The sequence below is a fragment of the Acanthochromis polyacanthus genome, chromosome 15, assembly GCF_021347895.1.
Source record: "Acanthochromis polyacanthus isolate Apoly-LR-REF ecotype Palm Island chromosome 15, KAUST_Apoly_ChrSc, whole genome shotgun sequence".
NCBI lineage: Eukaryota > Metazoa > Chordata > Actinopteri > Pomacentridae > Acanthochromis > Acanthochromis polyacanthus.
This window is the reverse complement of record NC_067127.1, coordinates 20,630,482-20,645,223: the sequence shown is the minus strand read 5'-3', so window position 1 is coordinate 20,645,223 and position 14,742 is coordinate 20,630,482. Positions and strand designations below refer to the sequence as shown.

At 40.2% G+C, this 14,742-nt stretch overlaps 1 long non-coding RNA gene across 1 annotated transcript; it reads left to right on the top strand.

The window, feature by feature from the left end:
* The first annotated feature begins 10,917 nt into the window (after window positions 1-10,917).
* On the top strand, window positions 10,918-14,244 carry LOC127537532 (uncharacterized). The gene is made up of 2 exons (XR_007947255.1): window positions 10,918-12,070; window positions 13,443-14,244. It is a non-coding gene; the product is annotated as an uncharacterized LOC127537532 (long non-coding RNA).
* Window positions 14,245-14,742: the final 498 nt, after the last annotated feature.

Below are 14,742 nucleotides of genomic sequence, written 5' to 3'. Positions count from 1 at the left end.
CTTGAAGTTCTCTGACTGAAGATGGTCCTCTCACTGTACACTCATGAGGTTTTTACAGTGAAGGTTCTACTATGAAACCAGTTTGACATGTTCAGGCGTTCTATGTGTGAAAACTCAGATATTTCAGGTATTAGAAGGTGGTTTTCAACTTTCTTTATTAACTTTCTGCTTCAACTTTAAACTAAATTTCCATCACTAACCCAGCCCTCTGGACTTCCAGTAAGCTGTGTTCCTATTGGCTGTACAGGTTGCTGCTTGGTGTTATCAGGAACACCTGAGCAGCTCACTCTCTTCGTGCTGCAATTTGGCATTCAAACATTTCCTCTGTTTCTCTTCACTGAACCGGGTTTGGCTCTGTTGCTTTAGTTTGTTTTTTAGGCGTTGGCTTCCAGCAGTAAAATCCTCTTCAGTGTGTTTCTTAGTGAGTTTTAGGGCTTTGTACTGGATAGTTGTCTTGGTAAATGTGGTTCTTTAGCCACAGTTAGCACATGGTGTTAATGTGTGCAATGATTAGTGGATTTGGTGCAGCTGAGTTGTGTTTTTATCTTGGCTGTAGTGAGTCTTTAGAGGTTTTTGGTCAGACACATTCTGTATTCTTGTTTGTGGACCAACGTTGGTTGTCCAGAAGGTAAGCGCTCCTGTCCTGATTCTCTGTTTAAAGAGGTTCTCTGGCAGGCTGCAGAAGACTTTAGCGTTTGGGTTGTACTAGTTTGGTTTTTGTACGGTTTCATTTGGACGACCATCTTGAGGCCCCTCCATGTGGTTTAGTGAGGTTTTCTGTAACAGTTCTACAAACAACCTGCAGCAGAGAAGAGACTTTGAGAGTTTTTCGGAAGTTCTGGAGACCAGACTTTAGATCACCAGAAACATTTGTCAGCAGTTTGGGCAGGAGAAGGTGAACTTCAGAGTAGAAATGAGACGGAAGCCTTCTTGACCCGTGTGGTGAGGAAATGTACCAAGAGTTTGTGAAGAGTCTGTAGTTCTTTGGTCTGAAAGCACAAGAACAGTTAACTCATTAATGGAAAACGGGAGATATTGTTGGTTCTTCTGTCGCTCTGCAGTTTCCAGTTTCCTTAAACTGAATATCAAGTTTGTATTTTAAATGATTTACCATGCGAACCCAAGAAGACTTCAAACTCCCTCCATCCCCTGGACACAACATATTTTATTACCATGTTAAATCTTTTTTTTTTTTTGTCTGAGTTTTAATCATAGTTTTAGCATAGTTTTTCTCCTTGCTTGTTTAGTTTTGTCATCTGTGTGGAAGGTGCTAATCAAATAAAGTTGAATTGATAAACTGAATAACTGACTAACTCATGATTGTGACAACTGAAGTATTTTCATTGTGATTTAAGGGTTTTTCATTTTTATGTTTGGGGTTAAAATCTTGACAAAAAAGAAATTAATTGCATTTAAAAAGGCAATTAAATCAAAGGAAAAAAAGATTTAAAACAAAACTTTTAAAAAGAAAATTAAACACAATTAAATTATATCAGGCAAAATACACTCAAACAGCAGGAGATGTAGAGACTCCTGCAGGTTCTAAGCAGTGCTGGCTCCTAGCAAAGAGGAACAACAACATACCTGTTCAGGACCAGAAATGGATTTCCGCAGCAATCTGGAAAAACCAGCAACTGCGCACAGACCTGAAACTATGGTATGCGCCACCAGAGCCGGCGCTTATCCATCATCAGGCCCCCACTCCAGAGCATTTCTTCATGCACAGACTTCTCTTATGGATGCCATATCACCTGTGGAAAGTGAAGCTGTATTGCCCTACATGTGGGGAAACAGTTCACAGGTGCTGGAGGTGTGCCAGGGGGGTCAACATCACCTGAGTCCTTCCACTGCCCTCTTCACAGGTTCATTCCAGGTTAGTATTAATCACTGTTTATTAGCAGGACTAAATATGTTCAAGTTAAAATTATGTTGTATAATATAGCCTGACAACAGAGACAGTGTCAGTACTGTTTGTTTTGATTTATTTTAAGGAACGAGCACAAACAGTTTGAATTTTCAGCTGTACTTCCTGGAAGGCCTTAATAGATGGAACCAGGACAGAGAAGCTGCTTCTCTGGCAGTCAAGCCACCATCCCTGCTGAGCTACTCTGGGGACCTTGTACTGTGTGTCAATAATTACAGTACCAAGGTCCTTCGCAGGAAGCTTGTCCCATCTTGTCAGCCTCCGTCTGTGTATACTGGTGAGTTTAAATGTTCTGTCATGTGTTCTTATTGTTATGGAGGGGGTTGGGGAACCCAGGCGCAGACAAAGGGAGGCTAGCAGATGGGTGAATGATTAAAGTTGTTTTATTAAACAAGAATCCAACTACAATATAAACCGAGAACAGAACTGGGGAGGCAGAGCAAAAACCAAACTATACTAAATGCTAAGAAACAAAACACAACAGAGTTAAGGAGGGATACTCACATTATGGGGGAACTGAGAACCAAGGGGGCAAGACGGGCTGGGGAAAGTCCAAAAACTGACAGCAGGGCAACAGTGTCCAAAAAGGGGAAAATCCAAGAGGCGGGGAGAGCAGAAAAGTGCATAAGCTAAGCAGTCTAGAGGTGGCATGTTTGGTGGGGAAACGGTGTCTGTGACAACATGTGAGTCAATGATCCGGCAGAGACTGAGCACGTAATGATGGCAAAATCGGAACAGTGTTTTGGTACGTACCGAAACCCCGGTGGAACTTGTGATTCGAAATGCTGTTCCGAGGTCTGTATCAGAAGGATGATGTCACGTGACTGACTCGTTGTGTCCTGGGTTCGTTGGGATCTCCTGCCCAGTGGCCAGACTGTTGTCGCCTAGTAGAAGCAGTCTTCATTAAGCTCTGCAGCATCCATAAGAGCCCTCACAAAAAAGGCAATTATGCTCTAACGCGATGGACACTAATTCTCAGGGACTACAACAAAATTTGGCAGCTGGTCCTGGGAAACGGCACAGTTATGCAGAGTACTACCCTGCAGTTGTTTGCAGTCAATCAAACAACTCTTGTTCATTGGCACAATAAAAGGCTGAAGAGGCAAGACTGCAGAATTCTGCTGCAGGGAGTCAATCCCCCTGCCACAATTTCTGTAGCTCCCATGCCTCTTCCACCACCGCAGGTACGGCCCACTGCTGCACCGACACGTCCTGTTCCCCAACATGAGTACAACCTGCCTGAAAGCACAGCAGGACAGGCATTGCTCAAAAGAAAATCCACTGCTTTCTCACCGATGGATGTCCCACCAATAGTCCGGCCAAGGCTGCATGCTCAGAGGCAGCTCTTCCCAAGACAGCCGCCCCCACCCATGGTCTTCATTCCCACCCATTCCACTACCTCCTTCATATTGCAGGCCCCACAAGTCTTTGCACCTGCACCAAAAGCAGTTGCGCCTGCTGGCCCTCTTCCTCCTCCTACACCTACTCGCAGCCCATACAATCGGACTGTTGAGAAAAATAAATGCGGTCAGTGTTGCCAACTTAGCGACTTTCTCGCTAAATCTAGCGACTTTCCAACGCGTCCTAGCGACTTTTTTTGTCAAAAGTGACTAACCATAAATCTAGCGACTTTCTCTGCTGTTTTGGAGACTGACAGGAAAACTTGGATCCTTCTGCAGTTACTGTCCTCAACAAGCAGCAGGTGCTGCTGTGAGCTCCTCTCCGTCCCAAAGCACAGGTCAGTAACCCCGCAGCAGTCCCACTGTCTGATTAGAGAAGACCCACATCACTGCGAGGCGGCAGATGAATCACGCATGCACAAAGTCACTACAGATCCCATCCAGACTTACGGAGCGGAATAAATGAAAATGTTTCTTTACTGTCATATTTTTTATACTCACTTTTTTGGTCTCTTCCACAAAGTTATTCCTCTCTCCTACAACGTTGATTACAATTACATGCAAACTGGGAAATATGCAAATTAGGAGATGACATCATTTTGCGACTTCTAGCGACTTTTAGGACAGCCAATGGCTACTTTCCTTACTGAGGAGTTGGCAACACTGAATGGTCAGTGCCACCAGCCACGCACCAAAGAAAGTGGACACAGCCAGTATTATGGGCACATATACTGTCCACTAAATGCTGGTTTGCCACTTGACCAGTGGATGGAGGAGATGCGACGAAAAAGAACAAAGCAGTAATGAATTCTGTGTCCTTACTGGATATGCTGTGTAGATATTGTAAATAGTTTTAAATAGGGCTACACAAAATATTGTTTCTTTTTTATATTGTACTGCTATATGCACAGCGCCCTTCGCTAAGCCCCGCCCCCCTTGGTTACTGTTGCTACGCCTGTCAAGCTTTCCCTCCTCACATGAAATATGGAGTTTTTAGCGGTACCAGTGAGTGATATTTCTCAGGAGATATGTGCAAATTTCTGGACATATTCTAAAGCGATATCAGAGAAAAGCAGACAGAAGGGTCTCCAATATGCTTTTGAGAACTACATTCACCAAATTAAATGTTGGCGGAGTGCAAATGCAGAGGACGTTAAAATAGAGGGAAAAGCGCACAGATCTCAGTGTAAGCGCCAAACACCCCATGTATTGGCACTTCACGTCAAAAATAATCATATACAAGAACAACAATGTTCTTGTACAGCAGGGTAAGCCAATATGTATTATATACATTTAAATTAATGTTATATCAACTGTCATTATCATGCGTCTCCCCATTTCTTGCTAAGCTAAATTTGTGTTTGTTTACAGCGCGCCAGGATATTGCTTACATATAGTGGGGCTGATCTATACACTAGATCTCATTAAGGCACAGCAAAGCCCAGCAATATCTTGTACAAGTTGGCCACAACAGTGGCACAAACCAAGGGGTTACAAAATTAATGCAGTACCGATCTCATCTGTTGTTGTCACCAAAGCCAGACATGAGGCAGAGACCCGTAGATTGCTGCTACAAAGGAAGCAGGTAGGATCATATTTAGGAAGATGAGGTACTGTACAATGAGCTCTGTGTTGCATACAGTCGCTATTGTGTAATAAAAGTACATAAAGACCACTATCTATTTGGATTTGACAGGTCTGAGGTGTCACTTTTTTATTACTATGATAACCCAGATGATGGCGCTCTGGTCTAGGTTGTTACATTAATTTCCTTTTTATTCATCCCAAGAGAATATCTTAGTTAAATCTTGCAGGGCCTATGATGAGAATCTTACTTTGGTAAAACTCAAATTAATTTAAACAAATAGTATCTGAGCAAAACATGTCTTTCAGTGTCTGATTTAAACTGCACTTAAGTAGCCTACCAAAAGTTTTGTTCCGAGCAATAACTGCATAATTTACATTCTCCAACTTTAGGAGAGAGAGAAGCCATTTTACTTTGACATGGCTTATTTAAAGTTCACAACAGACCTACTCCAGTAACTGTATGGATTGTCATGAAATTGTTAATGTTCCTATACTAAGTATTTCAGCTTCTTGATACCATATTTTTCCAGGAGCTGCCCTGTAACAGATGAGGATTTAGATTTACTGAGGAGGCAGGCAGGAACACCCATCAGCTACCTTGTCAACAGACCTCCTGTTGATATCACTGTGGGAGAAAACAAGTATCCTCTTGGAAGTGGTTTGAGCCATCAGGTGAATGAAATGAAGTTATAACTGAGATTAGATAAGGCATTTATTTTCATAAAAAATCATTTGAGTTCCATGCTGTACATGAAGTGGTATTTCATACAAGAGTAACAGGAAGAATAGCAAACATATAGCTATCTATATACCAAAAATATCTCAAAGAAAATAGTTACAGGATGTCTAAGATTGATAGTACAACGTACACACAATTCTCTACTGAAGCTCTACCAGTAACTGCTGTTTTTTAAGGCACACAAATTGTCTTCAGCTGTAGAGGTCATTCATCATGTACATTAGACTTTTGGGAATAGTCTAGCTTGCAATGAGAAACTTTCTCTTTTTGTTAATGAATGTTACCTAGTGTAACACTCAGTACATAGAAATATCTCTTCACATTTGGCTCTAATCTTTGATGATGTGCTGTTGGAAATTGGACAACACACTTACTGCGTACCAAATCTGATTAATGTTTGCAAGACGGGAAATTGGTATTCTACCTGAAACAATCTTAAATTTTTTAATCCGAGCAATTGCCCTCTCAACATGAACCCTGTGCTTGGCAATTTTTTTTTGTCATCTCAACATCTGCATGTGGCATCTGACGGTTGGACCTGGCAAAAGGTGGGATGTTCAGCTTAAGACCGAGCTCCTCCACCTCCTTCTCAATCAAAAACCCTTTATCAGTCATGAGTCCATCTCCAAATTTAAGGAGCTGGGCCTCTCTATCTTTAGTTCAGTGCAGTCTAAGATAGCAAATGTAGTTGGGAAGTCCTGTTTAAAGTTGTCAGGCATGTTCTGTGAAATTATATCTCTGTGTGGCCAAATGGGCAGGTGGCCAAGTCGGTCATACATGCAGTCTACCCAGGAGTGTATTACATGTGCTGACACTCTGTAGTCGAATTTGAAACCTATATGCTAAGTCCTTGTGGTCAAAATTTTGTCTCAGCTTCATCAGTGTGAGTAAAAACTGGGTGCTTAAGGGCATGTTTCGGGCCTCGATGTCTACCACTTTATATGTCAGGGGAATCTGTGTTTGTGGTGCAGTGGGGTCATTTGGCACTTTAAAAAATTCACACAAGCTGTTAACCTGTTCATATGTGAATCCAGTGCAGTACTGGAAATAACCAGGCACATGACTTTGGTTGAAAGACTCTGGAGTTAATATCAGTGCATTTTTAAATTTTCCCTTACCCCCTCAACCGTCAAATTTCACTACAGTGATGTATAAATATGAAGCAAAGATGTACAGTAAAATCTCCATCACTTTGCCACAATCCATTGCCCTGGAGCATGACACCAGACAACAGGAGACAAACAACACCTTGCACGGTCTGACCGGCTTACGTCCACTTGTTTCAAAAGAATTTGCTCAAGAAAATCAAACTATGAAAGCCTAGCAGCCACCATTAAGACCACAGCCACTGGGCAGACAAGCGCTATGAAAAGAGGGATACGTCTTGAGCCCACAGCAGCAAAGTACTACTGTGAGATCACAGGAAATGCAGTGCTCCCATGTGGATTTGTGGTAAATCCTCATGCTCCTCACCTTGGCACTTCACCAGACAGGAAGGTCATTGAGATAGGGGACAGCAGAGGTCACGGCCTTTTGGAGATCAAGTGTCAATCAAAAGGAGAGCTACAAAGATTGTCCTTATCTCGTGAAACATGCAGATGGTAGCTACAAGCTAAAGGAGAGCCACACATATCACTACCAAATAACAGGACAGTTGGGACTCACAGGCATGCCATGCTGTGATTTCTTTGTGATGTGCTCAAAAGACTATCACCTGCAGCGCATTCATTTTGATGCAGCAAAATGGGGTGATATGAAAAACAAATTAGACCTGTTTTTCTTTGAGTACTTCCTCAGCAGATGCCAACAGTAATGACAAAAACAACAAAAATAAAGCAAACACACCCTTTGTTAAACTCTTACCGTTGTTAGTTTCTGTGACACTGAGATGAGATGCTTCGTCAGTTGAATTCAAGGTGGAGGCTTCAGCATCCTGTTCATCACATCTGATTCTGTGAAAACACAGTTGTTAGAGTTTAAGTTACGATGCTGTTTGTTATTACTTATTAATACATTTCAATCAAATACTGTGGAAACTTAATTTTACTTATATTTGTAATAAAATATATTGTATCATTGATGAGCGGTTGGTCGGGGTAGGGTGTGGGCACTAAGGCTCGGTTAACAGTGACTTTTCTGCGATATTTTACTGTTTTATTTGTGTTCTTGGTGTTGTACCACTATATGATTGCTATTTTAAATAACAAAAATGAAATGCATTAAATAAGTCTGACAATCCCAAAATGTGTGTACATATTAAATGTGTAGTATGAATCAAAACATTACGTACGTCAACTGCAAGACATCAACAGATACTACGGTAAATACTTACAATAAAATGCAGTCACATTTAACTATTTGACGCAGGGATTATGATTAGTCTCATACAATTGCACTGCACTAAATAACACAAACCTTTTTGCTGGAGGATTTCTGCTTCCTCCTTGATGTTCCCTCCTCGAGAAAGAAGACAGAGCAGCCACAGGATTTGGGAATTCAGTTGTAGGGCGTCCGTCCACAAAAGGCTTAAAGATACAAGTATGTCAGAAGTTGTCTCTATATATCAACAGTTTTATTTTGCTCAAATAATACACAGTAGCTCAAGTTTTAAGAGAAGTAACCTTCCATTGAGACGTCTTTCTTTGCTAATGTTATCTGACCTAACACACAGAGCCACGGTTAGCTAATGTTAGCTAGCAACTTACCTTAGAATAGACGTAGGTGTTCTTATTGATTATTTTTGCTGAAATAATACACAGTAGCTCAAGTTTTAAGAGAAGTAACTTTCCATTGAGACGTCTTTCTTTGCTAATGTTATCTGACCTAACACACAGAGCGGTTAGCTAATGTTAGCTAGCAACTTACCTTACAACAGGATTATTGATTTTGGAGGGATTCAGCTGATCATGCGGTCTCCCACACTGCTTAATCCACACGCGGCACCTTTCTTCTTGTGTCTTTGGCTTGGGGAATGCAAAAAAATCAACACCACCCTCCAAGCTTTGCGGATAACGAGTGTCGGACTTGCAAATATACCGTAGGCACACCGCTTCAGCATTGTCTTCTGCTGACAGCTTGACAGACCTCTCGGGCCTAGTTACAGTTGCTAAGGTAGGATTGGACAGTAGCCATTTGTGGGAGGGGCTTAGCGAAGGGTCAATTGCACTTCACAGTAACTGGCAGTATTTATAGGGTTAACTCAGTGTAGTTTTCTCGTTGCGCCAGCAGAGTGCGGTGTAGCGCTGCAGATCTCTTCTTTTACTTTTTTTTACGGCAGAAACCACAGAAAGACGTATTTCTATCTGATCGGGTTGAGCTGGTAACTTCTCTAAAAAGTTTAGTTCCAGGCATTTTTTTCCTTGGAGTTTTAGCACTGTGGAGACTTTTCCCGCTGAGAGAGCAGAGATAAACCGCTGAGTGATATCTTTCTTATGTTTTTCCGTTGGATTAAGCTCCGGTGAGTCCACTTTTATCTTGCACTAGCTTAGCATGCTAGCGAATGTCACCACGATGATGTTACGGTGTGTCTGTATGCCGCGTTGTGCATTCTGTTATTCATGTAAGGTGAAAATCTTTTTTTAAAAGAAACAATCGGAGACAGACAATGATTGTGTCTTGTGATATGTTTGATGAAAATATGGACAATTCTGTGATGTGTTTACTGAAAGCTAATGCTGTTGAGTTAATCCATTTACACAGCTTTGTGTTGTTTTCTGTTATCACTGAATTCATGCTTCAGAAATAGAGAAATATTAACTGTACAGTGAGTGGAGAGGTTTAGATTGTAATTTTAAACTACTGCTGTATGCAGGTTGTTTTTTTGTACTAGTTGAAGGGGGGGGGGGCTGCACAGTGGAATAAGTGGTGAGCACTTTGCCTTGCAGCAAGAAGATCCCCGGTTCAAATCCCGGGGTGGGCCTGGGATCTTTCTGCATGGAGTTTGCATGTTCTCCCTGTGCATGTGTGGGTTTTCTCCGGGCACTCCAGCTTCCTCCCACAGTCCAAAAAATATGCTGAGGTTAATTGATTACTACTCTGAATTGCCCGTAGATGCGACAGACTGGCGACCTGTCCAGGGTGTCCCCTGCCTTCGCCTGAGTCAGCTGGGATAGGCTCCAGCACCCCCCGCGACCCTAGTGAGGATAAAGCGGTGTATAGAGGATGGATGGATGGATGAATGGTCATTTATGTGACCAGTTACAATTTAAGGTTTATCACTTTAATAATAAATGTTAAATGAAAGCTGTTCACTAAAATATTGTCCTTGTACAACTATCCTTCTAGAGCGAACCTAACGTTACCATTGCCAAAGATAAAGCCCATATATATATACACTAAGTCGTGTTATATATATATTTTTTTAGATTTAGCGGCATGGCTCAGTGGGTAGAGTGGCCGTCTTGTAACTGGAAGGTTGCCGGTTCGATCCTCGGCCTGTCATGCTCATGTCGAGGTGTCCCTGAGCAAGACACCGAACCCCTAATTGCTCCTGATGGGTTGTGGCTAGCACCTTGCATGGCAGCTCCCACCATCAGTGTGTGAATGTGTGTGTGAATGGGTAAATGTGACATATCATCATGTAAAGCGCTTTGGATAAAAGCGCTATATAAATACAACCATTTACCATTTTCCTATTGTAGTAGTTCATATTCACCCTTTTTGGCTGCACTGATTCTACTACGTATTACAACTAACTTTGCAATGTGTTTAATGTGCGCCCACGCACGCTCTGCCCCTCTCAAAGCGTGCACTCAGATTCTACGGTAGTTCAAGGGCATGGCATTTGTTTACAAAAGTGAACACACTTGATGTAATTTGCACTGTTTTAATTATCCAAAGAATATATTTTGCTTTGTTTTGTAAAGACTTAAGTTGACCAATAGTAGTTTGAATAATTGTGATTTCAGTTAGACTAAAATAATCATGATTATTATTTTTCCTATAATCGACCAGCCCTATTGTCACAATTCACTTAATTTCTTGTGACAGATTTCATGTGGCTTTTAACTGTCGTAGTCCAGATGTTTTTGAGCTGGTTTATGGTTAATATCTGTAATTTCAGGGCATATTCACATGGATTAAAAAAAGCTGGCACTAAAGCTAATGCATTCTGTCTGAAGAGCAATTGAACTAAAAATTAACTATTTGGTTTTATTATTTAATCATACAGGTCTCAATTGTCAGTTGAAATGACTCATTTGGCAGATTTGTTGAGCTAGGTTCTAACAAAAAAAAATTAGATTCATCATTGTCCATATTGTATTTGGAGATTTATTTCAGAAATGGTTAATCGCCCACAGAAAAATATAGTTTATATATTAATCAAAAGCTAGAATTACATCAAATTTACAGTTAAGTCTTATTTTTAAATCCCTTGAAGCCCATTGATTGTAAGCTCCAGTATGAGCTCTGTAGAATGCTGCCACATGACCCCAGCCCGGTTTATGACAACGACGAGCTGGTTGTTGTCATTTTTAAGAACATGACTATGTACTATGCATTTGTCTCATTTCAGGTAAATGCAGAGTTCAAGAGATTGACAACATTTCCGCTCCAGTCCTGTTTCTTCTCTCAGCTGGACATTTTGTCTGACAAACTTCTAACCTTGTATCAGAAGAGGGGAGGACGAATTGGAAAGAAGCTGAAGCAGCTGATGGAACACACGACAGACGTAAGAGGAGAGAGAGAAGTGGTTTTAACCCATAAGAAGCCAGGCATATGTTTTTCCTTTTAGAAAAATGATGGGGGAAATAACGGAATAAAGAGACTTCGATTAAGACATTTCTGCAGTCCATGTAGAATCCCAGCGTCCAGTCTGTAAAATGGTGCTTTTGGTGTTAAAGGAGACATTATGCAACATCAACTTTTTAGAGCTTTTACCAATGTTATGACATTGTTCCCTCATCAGAACATATCTGAAGTGCTGTTTCACTTCATTCACTCTGTTTTCAGTAATCCTGTTTCTTCTACTGCTGAAGTGCTCCAATCTGTACTTACATATACAGAATTATATTGTCATAAATGAAACACAAAACTGTCTTCTACATTTTTGAATTCCATAATCCATCAGCAGACCTTTTTCTGAGCAGTTCTGTGCTCCAAAATGTTCATCACAGCGTCATTCCCACTGTTGGCTGCAGAGTTTATTTAGACTTGAAGATGTAACTGAAGCTAGAGCTAGTTAATCTGCTGTGGTTGGTTGAATCTTCCTGTCACTTTCTAAGAGGATGACCAGTAGGAAAAGATGGCTAGAAGTAGACGGCGTGTGTTTTTGTGCATAGAACTGTATGATTTAGGAATGGTACTGAGATCTGTTCAGCATCCAGGGAAGAAGATGTCAGTTCTGGGAGGGAGTGTGTTTTGAAGGCATTATGCGTCTACTTCAACGAAGACCCTGACAGCCTGATTAAAGAGCATGTGGTGAGTATAATATTCATGGTTGCATATAATGGAAACATCTTTCAAGTATTAAAAGGTAGTGTATGTAGCAGCATGCTCTCTTAATGATTAAAAAAGGCAGTACAGTCACAATTCAACCCGGGTTACCTAAAGCTGCATGTCGAGAACTCACGCTGATTCTTACCTACTTTCAGTGAAACATTGCAGGTAAAGATCAATTTGAAACTTTTACTGTAAGTTTCTGGCTTATAGAAATGGAAATTCCTGATGGAGATTTTAGATATTATTATTTAGTCTTTGAATAAACTAGTTATTACAGAAAAATGTAATTTCACTTCATTTGTGGGGGTAAAAACTCAATAAATCAGGTTTTAGAATTAGAAGTCAATTTAAAAAAACACCACACACAAGTTCAAAATATTAAAGTACAAGACTGGAAAATGTGGTGTCTGTAGGTTTCTACTTGAAACACTAAAGCAACTTTTTTGCTGAAACTATGCATCTGACATTTTAATAGTACTGTCTACTGTTCCAGTCCATTTTTGCCATTTTACTGTATATTTGTGTTATTAGCAGGTTTGCGCTCCAAAACAGTGTGTGCTGTTGCTCGTGGTCACACATGAACAGCAATCTGGATTTTTCTGAGCGGGTATGAAGAGCCCATATTTGGTGGATGTGGATGGAGTTTTCATGTTTTGCTCCACTTAGAGAGCAGATATTGTTCCTAGTGTGTGAGAAAATGCATTTTGAGAAAACAGCCTTTGAATTTACATCATGTCAAATATTTTTGTGAATTAAGCAATGTTTCAGTTATTAATAGTAAAATCAATATTTGATTTGAACTAGGCCTCTGTCAAGATAACACAATTTGAAGTTTGAAAAATGTTGCAATAAACAATAATACTGAAGACCATTTTAAGGCACTGAAGTTGTAACTCTGACATAAAAATGACAGTAAACCGTATTCTAAATTTACTTAACCTTACCTTTAATAAGACAAGTTGCAATAAACATGAAGCACAATGAAACACCATCAACTTAAGTAGAAAAGCTCAAATATTACAAAAATAACAAATGCCAGTGTACAAAATAAATATTGAGCCCCAAAAATATATATTTTTTAATCTGTCATTTAATGAACAACAAAGGTCGGAAACGTCACTCTGTGGTGTAAGCAGTAAAATGTTTGAGAGCCAATTAGTTGTGCAGATTTTTCTTCTACCTCTATTTAGATTCCATAAACTTGTGAATGTTCCTTGGAGATTTATTTACACGACCCGTTTGTCCCACTTGTTCCAGCCGTTACTATTTACCACACCATGCATCACTCCAACTTTTTCATATGTGGCATCCAGAAGTCGTTAAAGTGTACTGACTTTTTATATCATTGTAGGGAAACAGCAAAGCCATCTTTGTGGACTACGCAGAAGACACCACTGTGGGAATCTTCACTGCAAAACAACATGAGGCCCAGTCCAAAGCAGATGACATCGGAATCATCCTGGAAGGCCAAATAGTCTTCCAAGAACTGGACAATGTTCCACTGGCCCTCCTCTTTGGACTCCTGTATGCCCTAAACATGGACTATCTCCTCAGCAGAAGTACGTTTTTTGAAGTGGTCCAAATGGTGATCATGGAGCTTGATGGGGGCAGCCTTTCCAAAAAAGCTCAGGTCCTGAAAAACGGACTTCTTGAATACTGGTTTATGATGTTTGATGTTTCCATTTTGCACTGGCCTTTGGGCCTCATGTTGTCTTGCAGTGTTTGTTTAAAAAAAGTTGCTATTGATAGGTTTATGCAATTGTTATTCAAGTGTTTCACTTAACTGTGTTTAAAAAAAAAGACAAGGTCGGTCTGGATGGTCAGACTGTCTTTGTTCACATGTTTATTTCTTGTGGCTGTAAGTCACTCCATATTTGAATGTAATCCTAATCCTACCTAATAGTTGTGAAGTATACTGGCTGAACACTTGGTTCATATTGTCTTAACAGAGATGCAAACTTGACATTTTAAAGGTTTTAACCATGTTATCTGAGGTCCCCAAAGGAGTGTTTTGAAGCCTCAATTATGCATATGTGCGCTTTAAGTTGAATGTGGAAGGAGCACATTTCTGTAGATTAAATGCATTGTTTGAGATGAAATATTTCACTGTTAAAACAGGTAAGAAATATTAAATCAGCCTGTTTGATGATTGAGTGCTGTGTTTTGATTGCTTTGTAGGTCAACACAAATATAGCTTCAGCAGAAGTCATTTAGGTTGCATCAGTAGAACTGTATCATATATAGAATATAAAATTTGATCATGCATTGTAGATTAAAACAAATGAAACGCCAACAAGATGACATAAACACATGTCTGATACAAATGCTTGATGCATGTATAACATGGGTCAAGAACGAAAATGAAACATGATTTGACTAAAGGATTTTAACGTGAAATAATAATGCATATATTAATAGCATATATTAGTCGTGGGGATATTGGTTGAATATGTGTTCAAACCAAAGCACAACATAATTTCACGCAACCGCTGTCGGTAATTTTTTATGCAAATCCAGCGACGTTTTTGTTTCAGTGCAGTGTGCATCATTTAAGCCATAGCAACAGAAGGCAAGAAGGCCTGCCGAACTTTGAACTTTCCCATTTCCATTTGGATCGTCAACATGAAGGTAAGAAAATTATGTTTATGCTT